General features: G+C 48.1%; 1 non-coding gene across 1 annotated transcript; it reads left to right on the top strand.

The window, feature by feature from the left end:
- Positions 1-753: 753 nt before the first annotated feature.
- LOC144126471 (U1 spliceosomal RNA) lies at positions 754-918 on the top strand. Its single transcript, XR_013313513.1, has one exon. It is a non-coding gene; the product is annotated as a U1 spliceosomal RNA (small nuclear RNA).
- The last annotated feature ends 13,579 nt before the right edge of the window (positions 919-14,497 follow it).

The raw sequence follows: 14,497 nt of genomic DNA, 5'->3' as shown, positions 1-14,497 counted from the left end.
AACGCAGCCGCCGCGGTCGGGTTCGAACCCCGGAACTCCAGATCAGTAGCCGAGCGCTCTAACTAATGAGCCACCGCGGCCGGTAGGTTCTTTAGGGCGGATTGACAGTTCGGGGAACGCGCGCTGGCTCAGGGGTTAGGGCGCTCAGCTACTCATCCGGAGTTACCGGGTTCAAGCCCGACCACGGCGGCCGCGTTTCGATGGAGGCGAAACGCTAAGGCGTCCGTGTGCTGTCCGATATCAGTGCACGTTAAAGATCCCCAGGTGGTCAGAATTATTCCAGAGCCCTCCACTATAGTACCGCTTTCTTCCTTTCTTCTTTCACTTCCTCCTTTATCCTTTCCCTTACGGCGCTGGTCAGGTGTCCGCCGATATGATAGACTCATGCTGCTCAATATCCTTTCCCGAAAAACTAATTTTCAAAAAAAAATTATTTTTTTTCATTCAATTGAAAGAAAGCTTAAAGACGGGTAGCTGCGAACTACATGGTCGCCGCCCCAAGCGCAACCCAATTTCGTTGCAGGGTGCGAACACATCTAAACACATAATGTATTTTGTTTCTTGTTGTTAAAATAATTTGTTAGGTTAACTTCAGTTACTCCTTCCTGTCTGTGGTCCCTCCCCATCCCACCGTTGCTTTTTTGACATAATTGCGCCTACTGCGGAAAAGGTAACTCCGTAAAAAGTGTATTGGCCACTTGTACTGAACAGAGGTATGAATCGCATGACGTCCGATTTCAGTCAATCTTTCGCATACTTACCTGGTGCTGGGTCGCCGGCGATCAGCAAGGTCGGGGCCCCGTGCCGAGGCCTGCCATTGCACTGAGGCAGGCTGAAGCACGCCACTACACCTATAATTGGTGTAGATGGGGCATGTAATTTTTGATAGTCTGGGCTCGGCGTTCGCGCCAGCCCCCTTTATGAAATTCCAAAATCAGAATGGTACCATACGTTTACGAAGTGCCTCCGAAGCGCTGCAGTCCCCTTCTTCTTTCACTCCTAAAGTGCGGTGAGGCAAAAGCCGTTAGCGCTGTGTTGCTGCTTGTGTCACTGGTGTGTTGTTAAGATGCTAAGTACACTTTCTTTGTGAATCGTAAATACTGGAGACACTTGAGGGCATTTGGGAGGCATCCATTTGATTCGACGCCTTTCTACAAATAATCTCCGGCGTCCTAGACAAGGAGAACTACATATGCGTTGGCAAGAAGTTGCGTAGTCGTTAGCACGCTCAGCTCTGGAATGTAAGGTTGGTGGTTCGAACCACATCGTGCACAAGGATTTCGTAGCGGGAGCTACACTAGGTTACCTGTCCAGCATTTCGCGGTACATGCGAGAGACAACTTGTGCGCATGCGCCGTTACCATGGCAACCGAAGAGGGGCAGTGGGTGCGCCGCCGCGGCCGCGCGCCCGCTCCACCGTCGAAGGTGAATGTGACGTCACGCGGACGAGCAGTTGTGCGCATGCGCCGATACTATCGTAACAAGAAAGACCCCACAGCTGTGCCGCATTCGTCACCACCGCCTCGCCGCACGCCGCATGCGCAGCATTGCGTATAGAAGGCGATGTAATCGGCGGCTGTATCGCAACGCTTGATATGGATGCACAGAAGGAGAGTCCAGCCGCAGCTAAACGGCGGTATGGACTAGAGAACAATAACTCTTCCGATCCTGAGGTTGTCGCCTGGCAGCTGGCCACTCAACAAACAGAGAATGAGTGTCAGAAGGCGGAGAGCAGCGGAGACGCCCGAACAGAGAGAGGAACGCCTTGCCAAACGGAGACGCCAGACTGCCGAGCATAACAGACGCCGCATAGCCGCCGAGATGGAGCCTATGGAAGGCGTCAGTCAACGGAGCCAACCGAAGAGGATGTGAAGGCCCGTCATTCGAGTTTCCGAAAGTGCATCTGCGTCCCGGACATTTCAAGCAGACTTTGTGAACAATCCGCTTGGACACATCCGTAGTGTGTGCGACAGGCTGTGGCACCAAAAGGACTTGACACTAGTGAGTAATCAAATGTATGACACTTTGCGTTTGGCATTACCTGAAAAACAAGCTCAGCCAGGGAAACGCACCTCCCGCTACGTATATCCTGGCAGTGTGGAGCTAAGCCACTGCGATTTTTTTTGTTTTTGCGGGGCACTACAGTACACTTTTCTGTTCGATGCACGCGAGAAAGGATGCCTTTATATCCCCTGACTGAGCACGTACAGCAACGTGTATTCGATTCTTCGATTCTCTCTGCGGGATTATATTTATGTGCATCGAAACGAAACGGTAGTATGTTTGTAGGGAGGAAATGTAGCGACTCGAATAAAAGTGCCAAATATGTCGCGACCACCTGCCTGAATTTTTCATTCGAATAATCGATGTCTCATTATTTTTCTTAGCGTCTCAGCAAAACACGCGCGATTGTCATCACTGTTTGCAGCTTATTATCATGCAAAAAGGAACGCAGGAAAGCTTGCATCATTTGAGGTGTATTTTGTTGCTTACTGCATATTTTACTATGGCAGCTATAATTATAATTTTGTCAACACAAAGCTACTCTGCACTGTCGGTAGGAGAAAAAGTAATGAGTTTTTGTGCACCAGAGCTTTGCATGTGGGATGATGCATAGAAGGCATAAAAACGTTTCGATCACTTTTTGTGCTCTCAAATATTCTTAAATAGGCGCTTCTCCATAACGCCTCATTACAATTCATACGCCGTTGCCGTGAAAGATCTCGTGAAGTCGTGCCCGGTATAGTATAACGAGCCACAGCTTCTGAACTACTGCTGGGGTCGCAGCCGAGTGGAAGAGAGAGACTTTCATGCTAATAATGTGTTCGGAGTACAGAGTCAGACTCTTCTTCACGAATATTGTGGTCTGCGTCTTTCCACAGCACTTTAAGGAAAAATGTTTTTCTTCTTTCAGCTCAGCTAGCAAGGCCTCGATCCTTCGTGGAACACCGTTGCCATGAATATATAAACGCCAGGCTAGGAGTCAATGTCTATGACCATCTGAAATTTCTTACCATGGGACGAAATCACGAAAGGTGTCTTTTCTGTTGTTCGCAATAGTACTGGGTACTGCTCTCAGAAGAAAGAGCCTGCACGAATACGCTTGTAGACCCTTGTGCCGGCGGCTGTTATAAGAAGGAAGCTGCCTGGATATGCTCGTCGAGACGTGAAAACGCCAAACATGGGGATGATGCAGCGGCAGAACAAGCACATAATCATCGTGGTGTTTTAATTACACAGATAGACACCAATTGTTCCTAATCTGATGCGGCCAGAGACCGAAAGGACTGACCCAAACCAATTCGGGCTCAGACAATATTAATATAACAGGTCGAGGGTTGTCAACGCGCCATAAAAAAAGTCGAGCCAGACGTTGGGCTGACTATTGTAATTTGACTCAAAGAAGCTAGACACCTTATTCCAACTTTGATAAAAGCTTTGTCACTTGCATAGAAAAGGCCCAAAACCTAGAAGATACACAACTAAAGCTCCCTATATATGCCCCGCTAATGCTGCACAGCTCATTAGAGAGAACGAGACGAAGCATCTGCTTGCAGATGCTGCGTCTCGCAAGCAGATGCTGCACCTTGAACCATGGTTCTAGTAACCATGGTTCAAGGTGCAGGTCTCATAGTTTTTGTCTACACGTTGCTGCATTCACACGTCATCCTCATATTTGTCGCAGTGAAGTCAGTTACACCATTACCTGTAATACGGGACAGCCCACAGCCAGTGTCGCTAAGCCTAGGAGCCTATAGCGCTTCAATGGCAGCCAATCAGCATTTACCTTTCCTTCTTGCGTCGGAGATGTCGGTGATCTATTTTTGAACATTAAAAGCCGAGTGCATGTAATGGTAGACAGGGCCACCGGAAAATGGAAATTATTATTATTATTATTATTTTCGTGGAAAGGAAATGGCGCAGTATCTGTGTCACGTATCAGCGGACACCCGAACAGCGCCGTAAGCGAAGGGATAAAGGAGGGAGTCAAAGAAGGAAGAAAGAGGTGTCGTAGTGGAGGACTCCGGAATAATTTCGACCACCTGGGGATCTTTAACGTGCACTGACATCGCGCAGCACGCAGGCGCCTTAGCGTTTTGCCTCCATAAAAACGCAGCCGCCGCGGTCGGGTTCGAACCCGGGTACTCAAGATCAGTGACCGAGCGCCCTAACCACTGAGCCAACGCGGCGGGTACACTGGAAGCGCTTGTCCCAAACGTCTGGTAATTATCGCTGTGTTTGCTGCCTCTGGAGAGCACTCTCGCAGTCCAGACATTGTATCTCTACATTCTTTAGGGGTGGTACCCGAGAAGGTGCGCGCTATTGTCACTACGATTACCGCTGGGACTAAGAAGTGGACAGACTGCAGCTAGAAAAAAAAAAAACTTAGACACACGCTAACCTCAGACCAGACGACCGGACGCCGTCTGTAGCTTAAAAGAACAAGCAGAGCCAGAAGAAAAAAAGGCTTGTCATTTATATTTGTGACGAGGCTGGTGGATAAGCCAAGGTTTCGGTATAATATGGCGGTGAAATTAGTACCGTTCTGCGCCGCCTGGCGGTCAGCTGCTCCGGTCGCCCTAGGGTGCTTCAATGCCAGCGCCGCCGTTCAGGGTGGAGACAACCCACCATATTGAATCACAACTGGCCTCTCCCATGTACCGCGAAATGCTCGACTGGTAGCCCAGTGTAGCTCTCGCTGCAAAAAACCGTTCAAGTTAAAGCACTTCGAAGTGCGCTGAGAGCATGAACGGCGCCGTTACAAACGCTAGCGCCACTGATTTGGTATGATTCAATATGGCGGCGCCGCTGAAGTTGTCTCCACCCGGGCGCTGGCATTGAGGCACCCTAGGTCGCCCCTCTTGCTGTAGTACAATATGCCTATAACACACAACATCGCGCACGAGACCCATAATACGGCGCCAATTTTTGAATCCGGGGTTGGTGTCACCGTGACTAGAATATCATGACTTTTTGAGAGAGTATTGACGAGAAAAGCAGTCTTCGCTGAAAGGAAAATAGGTGGTCAAGCGGACTCAAAGCGTTGTCCTTTGGATCGGGAGACCGGCACGCTGTGTCAACAAAACTGAGGAGCTTCTTTCAGTACAATAAGTGGAGTCTTTTTAGGATCACCTCGATCACACCGCACGCTAGGCGAATTACATTACAGGAAGACTTAGTTAATTATGATCACTAATTAGCGTCGAAAATTAATATCAGTATATGATGGCAACAAGCGTGTCGACGTTTGCGAAAGGGTGCCCCGGAGGATATTCCTCTAGCCACCGTAACGACTTTTTATTGCTATCGTGTAGTACTCTTAATGTGAACTTAAAAGGTGACGCGGCTTTCAGAAAACGAAAAAAAAATGTTTTATTGTATTTTATGCAATTTTTAAGTCTGAGAATATTTCAAAGACCGCTCTCAAAACATTTAACTTTATATCGCTAGAAACTTGTCTCATATATATATATATATATATATATATATATATATATATATATATATATATATATATATATATATATATATATATATATATATATATATATATGAAGGGAGCCAACAGTCACCGAAACCAAGGTGCATAGGGGAACGTTAATTTTTTTTTTAATGTGTTATGCTTATCAGTAGGGTAATAATTCTTAGATTAATAAATCGCTTAAAGAAAATTACTTATAAAGCAGCAGAAAAAACAACCATGCCGCCGGTGGGATCCGAACCCACGACCTCCGAATATCGCGTCCGGTGCTCTTACCAACTGAGCTACGGCGACGGCTGTCCAATCTGCTGCTCTCGTGGGTATTTATGTTTACTGGGTGTAAGCGAGCCTTGAGAGTGTTCACCAGCGCCGTGAACACTCTCAAGGCTCGCTTACACCCAGTAAACATAAATACCCACGAGAGCAGCAGATTGGACAGCCGTCGCCGTAGCTCAGTTGGTAAGAGCACCGGACGCGATATTCGGAGGTCGTGGGTTCGGATCCCACCGGCGGCATGGTTGTTTTTTCTGCTGCTTTATAAGTAATTTTCTTTAAGCGATTTATTAATCTAAGAATTATTACCCTACTGATAAGCATAACACATTAAAAAAAATTTACGTTCCCCTATGCACCTTGGTTTCGGTGACTGTTGGCTCCCTTCATAAATTTGTCAAACGGGCCCCTCATTTCCTTTAACTTGTCTGCTGATAGCTTAACGAGGGTCTCGGTTCTGGCAGTCTTAATGCCAAAGGTAGTATAAGAGGGCTCTCGCACAGTTTCCGCCCTCACCGTTAGATGACGTTCTACGTCACGCTCGCGGTATTACAGGACGTCCTACGTCCGCCGCTATGGTCGAGGGTGGCGCTGGTGAACACTCTCAAGGCTCGCTTACACCCAGTAAACATAAATACCCACGAGAGCAGCAGATTGGACAGCCGTCGCCGTAGCTCAGTTGGTAAGAGCACCGGACGCGATATTCGGAGGTCGTGGGTTCGGATCCCACCGGCGGCATGGTTGTTTTTTCTGCTGCTTTATAAGTAATTTTCTTTAAGCGATTTATTAATCTAAGAATTATTACCCTACTGATAAGCATAACACATTAAAAAAAAATTAACGTTCCCCTATGCACCTTGGCTTCGGTGACTGTTGGCTCCCTTCATAAATTTGTCAAACGGGCCCCTCATTTCCTTTAACTTGTCTGCTGATAGCTTAACGAGGGTCTCGGTTCTGGCAGTCTTAATGCCAAAGGTAGTATAAGAGGGCTCTCGCACAGTTTCCGCCCTCGCCGTTAGATGACGTTCTACGTCACGCTCGCGGTATTACAGGACGTCCTACGTCCGCCGCTATGGTCGAGGGTGGCGCTGGTGAACACTCTCAAGGCTCGCTTACACCCAGTAAACATAAATACCCCCGAGAGCAGCAGATTGGACAGCCGTCGCCGTAGCTCAGTTGGTAAGAGCACCGGACGCGATATTCGGAGGTCGTGGGTTCGGATCCCACCGGCGGCATGGTTGTTTTTTCTGCTGCTTTATAAGTAATTTTCTTTAAGCGATTTATTAATCTAAGAATTATTACCCTACTGATAAGCATAACACATTAAAAAAAAATTTACGTTCCCCTATGCACCTTGGTTTCGGTGACTGTTGGCTCCCTTCATAAATTTGTCAAACGGGCCCCTCATTTCCTTTAACTTGTCTGCTGATAGCTTAACGAGGGTCTCGGTTCTGGCAGTCTTAATGCCAAAGGTAGTATAAGAGGGCTCTGGCACAGTTTCCGCCCTCGCCGTTAGATGACGTTCTACGTCACGCTCGCGGTATTACAGGACGTCCTACGTCCGCCGCTATGGTCGAGGGTGGCGCTGGTGAACACTCTCAAGGCTCGCTTACACCCAGTAAACATAAATACCCACGAGAGCAGCAGATTGGACAGCCGTCGCCGTAGCTCAGTTGGTAAGAGCACCGGACGCGATATTCGGAGGTCGTGGGTTCGGATCCCACCGGCGGCATGGTTGTTTTTTCTGCTGCTTTATAAGTAATTTTCTTTAAGCGATTTATTAATCTAAGAATTATTACCCTACTGATAAGCATAACACATTAAAAAAAATTACCGTTCCCCTATGCACCTTGGTTTCGGTGACTGTTGGCTCCCTTCATAAATTTGTCAAACGGGCCCCTCATTTCCTTTAACTTGTCTGCTGATAGCTTAACGAGGGTCTCGGTTCTGGCAGTCTTAATGCCAAAGGTAGTATAAGAGGGCTCTCGCACAGTTTCCGCCCTCGCCGTTAGATGACGTTCTACGTCACGTTCGCGGTATTACAGGACGTCCTACGTCCGCCGCTATGGTCGAGGGTGGCGCTGGTGAACACTCTCAAGGCTTGCTTACACCCAGTAAACATAAATACCCACGAGAGCAGCAGATTGGACAGCCGTCGCCGTAGCTCAGTTGGTAAGAGCACCGGACGCGATATTCGGAGGTCGTGGGTTCGGATCCCACCGGCGGCATGGTTGTTTTTTCTGCTGCTTTATAAGTAATTTTCTTTAAGCGATTTAATAATCTAAGAATTATTACCCTACTGATAAGCATAACACATTAAAAAAAAATTAACGTTCCCCTATGCACCTTGGTTTCGGTGACTGTTGGCTCCCTTCATAAATTTGTCAAACGGGCCCCTCATTTCCTTTAACTTGTCTGCTGATAGCTTAACGAGGGTCTCGGTTCTGGCAGTCTTAATGCCAAAGGTAGTATAAGAGGGCTCTCGCACAGTTTCCGCCCTCACCGTTAGATGACGTTCTACGTCACGCTCGCGGTATTACAGGACGTCCTACGTCCGCCGCTATGGTCGAGGGTGGCGCTGGTGAACACTCTCAAGGCTCGCTTACACCCAGTAAACATAAATACCCACGAGGGCAGCAGATTGGACAGCCGTCGCCGTAGCTCAGTTGGTAAGAGCACCGGACGCGATATTCGGAGGTCGTGGGTTCGGATCCCACCGGCGGCATGGTTGTTTTTTCTGCTGCTTTATAAGTAATTTTCTTTAAGCGATTTATTAATCTAAGAATTATTACCCTACTGATAAGCATAACACATTAAAAAAAAATTAACGTTCCCCTATGCACCTTGGCTTCGGTGACTGTTGGCTCCCTTCATAAATTTGTCAAACGGGCCCCTCATTTCCTTTAACTTGTCTGCTGATAGCTTAACGAGGGTCTCGGTTCTGGCAGTCTTAATGCCAAAGGTAGTATAAGAGGGCTCTCGCACAGTTTCCGCCCTCGCCGTTAGATGACGTTCTACGTCACGCTCGCGGTATTACAGGACGTCCTACGTCCGCCGCTATGGTCGAGGGTGGCGCTGGTGAACACTCTCAAGGCTCGCTTACACCCAGTAAACATAAATACCCACGAGAGCAGCAGATTGGACAGCCGTCGCCGTAGCTCAGTTGGTAAGAGCACCGGACGCGATATTCGGAGGTCGTGGGTTCGGATCCCACCGGCGGCATGGTTGTTTTTTCTGCTGCTTTATAAGTTATTTTCTTTAAGCGATTTATTAATCTAAGAATTATTTCCCTACTGATAAGCATAACACATTAAAAAAAATTAACGTTCCCCTATGCACATTGGTTTCGGTGACTGTTGGCTCCCTTCATAAATTTGTCAAACGGGCCCCTCATTTCCTTTAACTTGTCTGCTGATAGCTTAACGAGGGTCTCGGTTCTGGCAGTCTTAATGCCAAAGGTAGTATAAGAGGGCTCTCGCACAGTTTCCGCCCTCGCCGTTAGATGACGTTCTACGTCACGCTCGCGGTATTACAGGACGTCCTACGTCCGCCGCTATGGTCGAGGGTGGCGCTGGTGAACACTCTCAAGGCTCGCTTACACCCAGTAAACATAAATACCCACGAGAGCAGCAGATTGGACAGCCGTCGCCGTAGCTCAGTTGGTAAGAGCACCGGACGCGATATTCGGAGGTCGTGGGTTCGGATCCCACCGGCGGCATGGTTGTTTTTTCTGCGGCTTTATAAGTAATTTTCTTTAAGCGATTTATTAATCTAAGAGTTATTACCCTACTAATAAGCATAACACATTAAAAAAAAATTAACGTTCCCCTATGCACCTTGGTTTCGGTGACTGTTGGCTCCCTTCATAAATTTGTCAAACGGGCCCCTCATTTCCTTTAACTTGTCTGCTGATAGCTTAACGAGGGTCTCGGTTCTGGCAGTCTTAATGCCAAAGGTAGTATAAGAGGGCTCTCGCACAGTTTCCGCCCTCGCCGTTAGATGACGTTCTACGTCACGCTCGCGGTATTACAGGACGTCCTACGTCCGCCGCTATGGTCGAGGGTGGCGCTGGTGAACACTCTCAAGGCTCGCTTACACCCAGTAAACATAAATACCCACGAGAGCAGCAGATTGGACAGCCGTCGCCGTAGCTCAGTTGGTAAGAGCACCGGACGCGATATTCGGAGGTCGTGGGTTCGGATCCCACCGGCGGCATGGTTGTTTTTTCTGCTGCTTTATAAGTAATTTTCTTTAAGCGATTTATTAATCTAAGAATTATTACCCTACTGATAAGCATAACACATTAAAAAAAATTAACGTTCCCCTATGCACCTTGGTTTCGGTGACTGTTGGCTCCCTTCATAAATTTGTCAAACGGGCCCCTCATTTCCTTTAACTTGTCTGCTGATAGCTTAACGAGGGTCTCGGTTCTGGCAGTCTTAATGCCAAAGGTAGTATAAGAGGGCTCTCGCACAGTTTCCGCCCTCGCCGTTAGATGACGTTCTACGTCACGCTCGCGGTATTACAGGACGTCCTACGTCCGCCGCTATGGTCGAGGGTGGCGCTGGTGAACACTCTCAAGGCTCGCTTACACCCAGTAAACATAAATACCCACGAGAGCAGCAGATTGGACAGCCGTCGCCGTAGCTCAGTTGGTAAGAGCACCGGACGCGATATTCGGAGGTCGTGGGTTCGGATCCCACCGGCGGCATGGTTGTTTTTTCTGCTGCTTTATAAGTAATTTTCTTTAAGCGATTTATTAATCTAAGAATTATTACCCTACTGATAAGCATAACACATTAAAAAAAAATTAACGTTCCCCTATGCACCTTGGCTTCGGTGACTGTTGGCTCCCTTCATAAATTTGTCAAACGGGCCCCTCATTTCCTTTAACTTGTCTGCTGATAGCTTAACGAGGGTCTCGGTTCTGGCAGTCTTAATGCCAAAGGTAGTATAAGAGGGCTCTCGCACAGTTTCCGCCCTCGCCGTTAGATGACGTTCTACGTCACGCTCGCGGTATTACAGGACGTCCTACGTCCGCCGCTATGGTCGAGGGTGGCGCTGGTGAACACTCTCAAGGCTCGCTTACACCCAGTAAACATAAATACCCCCGAGAGCAGCAGATTGGACAGCCGTCGCCGTAGCTCAGTTGGTAAGAGCACCGGACGCGATATTCGGAGGTCGTGGGTTCGGATCCCACCGGCGGCATGGTTGTTTTTTCTGCTGCTTTATAAGTAATTTTCTTTAAGCGATTTATTAATCTAAGAATTATTACCCTACTGATAAGCATAACACATTAAAAAAAAATTTACGTTCCCCTATGCACCTTGGTTTCGGTGACTGTTGGCTCCCTTCATAAATTTGTCAAACGGGCCCCTCATTTCCTTTAACTTGTCTGCTGATAGCTTAACGAGGGTCTCGGTTCTGGCAGTCTTAATGCCAAAGGTAGTATAAGAGGGCTCTGGCACAGTTTCCGCCCTCGCCGTTAGATGACGTTCTACGTCACGCTCGCGGTATTACAGGACGTCCTACGTCCGCCGCTATGGTCGAGGGTGGCGCTGGTGAACACTCTCAAGGCTCGCTTACACCCAGTAAACATAAATACCCACGAGAGCAGCAGATTGGACAGCCGTCGCCGTAGCTCAGTTGGTAAGAGCACCGGACGCGATATTCGGAGGTCGTGGGTTCGGATCCCACCGGCGGCATGGTTGTTTTTTCTGCTGCTTTATAAGTAATTTTCTTTAAGCGATTTATTAATCTAAGAATTATTACCCTACTGATAAGCATAACACATTAAAAAAAATTACCGTTCCCCTATGCACCTTGGTTTCGGTGACTGTTGGCTCCCTTCATAAATTTGTCAAACGGGCCCCTCATTTCCTTTAACTTGTCTGCTGATAGCTTAACGAGGGTCTCGGTTCTGGCAGTCTTAATGCCAAAGGTAGTATAAGAGGGCTCTCGCACAGTTTCCGCCCTCGCCGTTAGATGACGTTCTACGTCACGTTCGCGGTATTACAGGACGTCCTACGTCCGCCGCTATGGTCGAGGGTGGCGCTGGTGAACACTCTCAAGGCTTGCTTACACCCAGTAAACATAAATACCCACGAGAGCAGCAGATTGGACAGCCGTCGCCGTAGCTCAGTTGGTAAGAGCACCGGACGCGATATTCGGAGGTCGTGGGTTCGGATCCCACCGGCGGCATGGTTGTTTTTTCTGCTGCTTTATAAGTAATTTTCTTTAAGCGATTTAATAATCTAAGAATTATTACCCTACTGATAAGCATAACACATTAAAAAAAAATTAACGTTCCCCTATGCACCTTGGTTTCGGTGACTGTTGGCTCCCTTCATAAATTTGTCAAACGGGCCCCTCATTTCCTTTAACTTGTCTGCTGATAGCTTAACGAGGGTCTCGGTTCTGGCAGTCTTAATGCCAAAGGTAGTATAAGAGGGCTCTCGCACAGTTTCCGCCCTCACCGTTAGATGACGTTCTACGTCACGCTCGCGGTATTACAGGACGTCCTACGTCCGCCGCTATGGTCGAGGGTGGCGCTGGTGAACACTCTCAAGGCTCGCTTACACCCAGTAAACATAAATACCCACGAGGGCAGCAGATTGGACAGCCGTCGCCGTAGCTCAGTTGGTAAGAGCACCGGACGCGATATTCGGAGGTCGTGGGTTCGGATCCCACCGGCGGCATGGTTGTTTTTTCTGCTGCTTTATAAGTAATTTTCTTTAAGCGATTTATTAATCTAAGAATTATTACCCTACTGATAAGCATAACACATTAAAAAAAAATTAACGTTCCCCTATGCACCTTGGCTTCGGTGACTGTTGGCTCCCTTCATAAATTTGTCAAACGGGCCCCTCATTTCCTTTAACTTGTCTGCTGATAGCTTAACGAGGGTCTCGGTTCTGGCAGTCTTAATGCCAAAGGTAGTATAAGAGGGCTCTCGCACAGTTTCCGCCCTCGCCGTTAGATGACGTTCTACGTCACGCTCGCGGTATTACAGGACGTCCTACGTCCGCCGCTATGGTCGAGGGTGGCGCTGGTGAACACTCTCAAGGCTCGCTTACACCCAGTAAACATAAATACCCACGAGAGCAGCAGATTGGACAGCCGTCGCCGTAGCTCAGTTGGTAAGAGCACCGGACGCGATATTCGGAGGTCGTGGGTTCGGATCCCACCGGCGGCATGGTTGTTTTTTCTGCTGCTTTATAAGTTATTTTCTTTAAGCGATTTATTAATCTAAGAATTATTTCCCTACTGATAAGCATAACACATTAAAAAAAAATTAACGTTCCCCTATGCACATTGGTTTCGGTGACTGTTGGCTCCCTTCATAAATTTGTCAAACGGGCCCCTCATTTCCTTTAACTTGTCTGCTGATAGCTTAACGAGGGTCTCGGTTCTGGCAGTCTTAATGCCAAAGGTAGTATAAGAGGGCTCTCGCACAGTTTCCGCCCTCGCCGTTAGATGACGTTCTACGTCACGCTCGCGGTATTACAGGACGTCCTACGTCCGCCGCTATGGTCGAGGGTGGCGCTGGTGAACACTCTCAAGGCTCGCTTACACCCAGTAAACATAAATACCCACGAGAGCAGCAGATTGGACAGCCGTCGCCGTAGCTCAGTTGGTAAGAGCACCGGACGCGATATTCGGAGGTCGTGGGTTCGGATCCCACCGGCGGCATGGTTGTTTTTTCTGCGGCTTTATAAGTAATTTTCTTTAAGCGATTTATTAATCTAAGAGTTATTACCCTACTAATAAGCATAACACATTAAAAAAAAATTAACGTTCCCCTATGCACCTTGGTTTCGGTGACTGTTGGCTCCCTTCATAAATTTGTCAAACGGGCCCCTCATTTCCTTTAACTTGTCTGCTGATAGCTTAACGAGGGTCTCGGTTCTGGCAGTCTTAATGCCAAAGGTAGTATAAGAGGGCTCTCGCACAGTTTCCGCCCTCGCCGTTAGATGACGTTCTACGTCACGCTCGCGGTATTACAGGACGTCCTACGTCCGCCGCTATGGTCGAGGGTGGCGCTGGTGAACACTCTCAAGGCTCGCTTACACCCAGTAAACATAAATACCCACGAGAGCAGCAGATTGGACAGCCGTCGCCGTAGCTCAGTTGGTAAGAGCACCGGACGCGATATTCGGAGGTCGTGGGTTCGGATCCCACCGGCGGCATGGTTGTTTTTTCTGCTGCTTTATAAGTAATTTTCTTTAAGCGATTTATTAATCTAAGAATTATTACCCTACTGATAAGCATAACACATTAAAAAAAATTAACGTTCCCCTATGCACCTTGGTTTCGGTGACTGTTGGCTCCCTTCATAAATTTGTCAAACGGGCCCCTCATTTCCTTTAACTTGTCTGCTGATAGCTTAACGAGGGTCTCGGTTCTGGCAGTCTTAATGCCAAAGGTAGTATAAGAGGGCTCTCGCACAGTTTCCGCCCTCGCCGTTAGATGACGTTCTACGTCACGCTCGCGGTATTACAGGACGTCCTACGTCCGCCGCTATGGTCGAGGGTGGCGCTGGTGAACACTCTCAAGGCTCGCTTACACCCAGTAAACATAAATACCCACGAGAGCAGCAGATTGGACAGCCGTCGCCGTAGCTCAGTTGGTAAGAGCACCGGACGCGATATTCGGAGGTCGTGGGTTCGGATCCCACCGGCGGCATGGTTGTTTTTTCTGCTGCTTTATAAGTAATTTTCTTTAAGCGATTTATTAATCTAA

The sequence above is a fragment of the Amblyomma americanum genome, chromosome 3 (assembly GCF_052857255.1).
Source record: "Amblyomma americanum isolate KBUSLIRL-KWMA chromosome 3, ASM5285725v1, whole genome shotgun sequence".
Taxonomy (NCBI): Eukaryota; Metazoa; Arthropoda; class Arachnida; order Ixodida; family Ixodidae; genus Amblyomma; species Amblyomma americanum.
This window is presented reverse-complemented; position numbering and strand designations above follow the sequence as displayed.